The sequence below is a fragment of the Gavialis gangeticus genome, unplaced genomic scaffold, assembly GCF_001723915.1.
Source record: "Gavialis gangeticus isolate Ggan-Ray unplaced genomic scaffold, GavGan_comp1, whole genome shotgun sequence".
Taxonomy (NCBI): domain Eukaryota; kingdom Metazoa; phylum Chordata; order Crocodylia; family Gavialidae; genus Gavialis; species Gavialis gangeticus.
This window is the reverse complement of record NW_017728994.1, coordinates 23,503,787-23,507,313: the sequence shown is the minus strand read 5'-3', so window position 1 is coordinate 23,507,313 and position 3,527 is coordinate 23,503,787.

Genomic DNA, 3,527 nt, shown 5'->3' with positions numbered 1-3,527 from the left:
CCCCCCCCAAAGGATGACCTAAAACAAGAGCTGTATTTGAAATATTTAGACAGTTACTTGTTAGCTGGTTTCTAGTTAAATTGGTTACCCATCTAGTTATCAATTCTGCATTAGTGCAGTCACTTAAACATATTTAAATGTATTTAACTGTTAAATGCGCTACCCACAAATAATGAAATAGACATTTATGAAAACTGTACAATTGTGTGCATGTTTGTTTTTATGTTCCTTTTAACATTTGGTATTGGCATTGAATGAGAACTGGATTAGTGGATGTTTTGAAATGAGGTCAACAACTGTCAAATCACCTTAATTAGAAATACTTTCGGTATCCCAAGACAACTCAAATTATGAATAAAATGACTACACACACATACTTGTGCCTCAAATATTTTAAAAATGAAGGTACTAATGATAAGGGCTCAAGTAAATTTTAGCTTAAATATAAAATGTCTCTAGCACATCCATGCTTCTGTGGTGCAGTTGCAGACCCAGTCCTCCTCACCGCACATGTTGCAGACTTCAGCTTGACAGGAATTAGACAACTCAATAGGAATTCATGGACAGGTGAGTCAGGGCAGCCCCGTCCCATAGTATACTTGAATAATTATTGTGCCCTTAATTGGTTTTGAGGCAAAAACATTCTACTCCTTCAGCATGATTCCTCTTAATTTCAAAGAATTTAGGGAGATATAGCAGTGTTTGTATCAATCTCTAGAATTTACCCCTCAAAACCTAACTGGATATTATGACACTAGGTATTCACATTGAGTGTGTCTTCAGCTAGACATTTGGGCAGTTGAGTCTGCTTAATCCAGTTGCTTCAGGGCTATGCAAAGCTCCTACTCTGTGTGAAACAAGCATCAACTGACCAGAAACTGAAACTTAGATTTATTTCATTTTACAAATAAAATAACACATTTTACTGTTTCCAAATGATAATTTCAAGTATTGAAGTCCTTGGGCCCGCATTGTTCATCTTCAAGCTTGACTGAGCCCTGGGGGGACCCCACTGCCCACATCCCTCCAGGTTGAAAATGACCCATCAACCACCACTCTCTGGGTGTGGCCCTCCAGCTAGTTGGCGACCCATTTGACTGTGTAGGTGTTGACACCACAGTCCCCCAGTTTCTTAACAAGAATGGGGTGAGAGACAGCGTCGAAGGCCTTCTGAAAGTCCAGAAGGACTATGTCCACTGCTACCCCTGCATCTAAGGATTTAGTGACCTGGTCATAGAAGGCCACCAGGTTGGTCTGACAGGACCTGCCTCTAATGAACCTGTGTTGGTTGCCCTTAAGCATAATCTCCCCTGCTGCCCCCCCGTGGACATGTGCCAGGATAATTCTCTCAAAAAGCTTACCCAGGAAAATGGAAACCATGTTGGCCCTCTTTCAGTCCTCTGGCACTACACCAGAGCACCATGAGTCCTCATAAAGTTGTGCTAGGGGTCCCGCAATGACCAGCTAATTCCCTCAGTACTCAAGGGTGGAGATGGTCTGGACCAGCTGATTTAAATACATCCAGTCCCTCCAGAAGTTCCCTGATTAGATCCTCCCTGACCCTTGGCCTAGGTGCGCCTCCCCTGGGGCCTGAGGGGGGCCCAGTGGTGGGGGCTGATCCAGTACCTGCTCAGGAAATGGAGGCAAAGAAGTAGTTAAATAAGTTAGCTTTGTTGTCTGGTGTGACGACCAAATTTCCTAGTGTGTCTTGCAGGGACCCTGCATTACTTCTTTTTGCCCCCTATGTATTTAAAAAAGGACTTCTTGTTGTCCTTGATCTGGGAAGCTAGTCCCAGTTCCCCCCACAATATCCTGTCATGTGTCATTACTTCATGTTTAAAGTATTCATTCTCAATCCTTCAAACATCTCCTGAATGTCAATAATGATGATGGTTTTCATAAATACGTTCATGTGTTTATATGAGCTGCTACTCCAGACTGGCATTAAAATGATTTAAGATTTTTGCAGGGATTGCCTTAACTAAAAATCCAGTGCATCAAGACACTTTAAAAGCTAAAAATAACAGTACAGATTGGATGCCCTCTGCCTATATGGTTATTTCTTTGTTACTATGGTTATCTTCAAGAACAGCCAGAAGTGTCCCAGAAACCAATTGGTAACTTCAGTAAGATATTGGGGATGGCGGTGGGGAAATATACAAGCAAATGCCATAAAACCATCCACTTGCAACCTTCCCAATAATATTTATTCTCTAATGCTGTACATGGGACAGGGAAACTAACATAGTAGCATGTTAGTTTGACCCAGCCTTGCAACCGTCTGTAGAGATCAGGCACTTCAGTGAGGCTTTTTGGCACTTTTTTTATCTAAAGCTGATTTAATCAGCTAATAGCTGACTGAATCGGCTTTAGATAAAAGCACCAAAAAAGCCCTGCTAAAGTGTCTGATTTAAACAGACGTTGAATGAGCTGGGTCCAACTAACGCAGTGCGTCTTCTGAGCATGTGCTGGGCTCAGTGTGTGGGGGTGGGGTGCACTGAGTTAAAAGTAAAGCACCATTTTTGTGTTGTTTGTTTTTTTACATCTGTAAGCAGCCTTGGATACTATCAATGTATCTAACAGCTTGTTTGTAGAACTTTGATCTACTTGTGTGTACAGTTTGTTTTGTTTTGTGGAGGGGGTTGGGGATATCAGCTGTTCTCTAAATTGGAAGGAAAATTATGACTTTCCCTCTCACATGAATCACTTGATATCATATCTTTTTACTTTTCACTATAAATATTGTCCTGCCAGGAATACAAAGGCTCCTGGAAAGTGGATCTCTGGCAGATTTAGAGGTGCAAGGACTGTAGAGATGCAGTGCTTCCCCTCACAATATCCTGCCATGTGTCATTACTTCATGTTTAAGGTATTCATTCTCAATTCTTCAAACATCTTCTGAATGTCAATAATGATGATGGCTTTCATAAATATGTTCATGTGTTTGTATGAGCTGCTACTCCAGACTGGCAGTTTTGTGGAAGGATGTAAATGCAATTTTAATGCATCTTGAGAGATCAGAAGGCTTCAGGAGTTTTAAATGTGCCCTAATTTAACTGCAAAAAAGCTTTTTTTCCTTTTCTTCAGCAATCCTTTAACACTCAAGACCTTGACTCCAATAAAGCTTTTGATCTGGTATCGCATGATGTTCTCATGAGAAAATTGGAGGACTGCGGGCATAACTGCTTGATAGGTGGGTAGGAAGCTGGACCAAGCACCGACCCGAGGGACACCACTGGTCACTTCTTGCCAAGACGACACAGATCTGTTCATTAGAACTCTCTGGGTCCTACCCCACAGCCAGTTTCTTTGGTTTTGCTGGAGGTGCATTGATTGATGCATGCCTGAGTATTATTTGCCTTGCTGGCTACAGCGTCTCACTGATGGCTCATGTCCATACTGTGGTCAATTATTACCCCCAGGTCCGTTTCATTCATGTTGCTAGTCAGTCTGGTGCCACCAAGCCTACAGGTGTGTAGGGGATTGTTTGTCCCCAGGTGGAGCACTTTACATTTCTTCATGTTGAA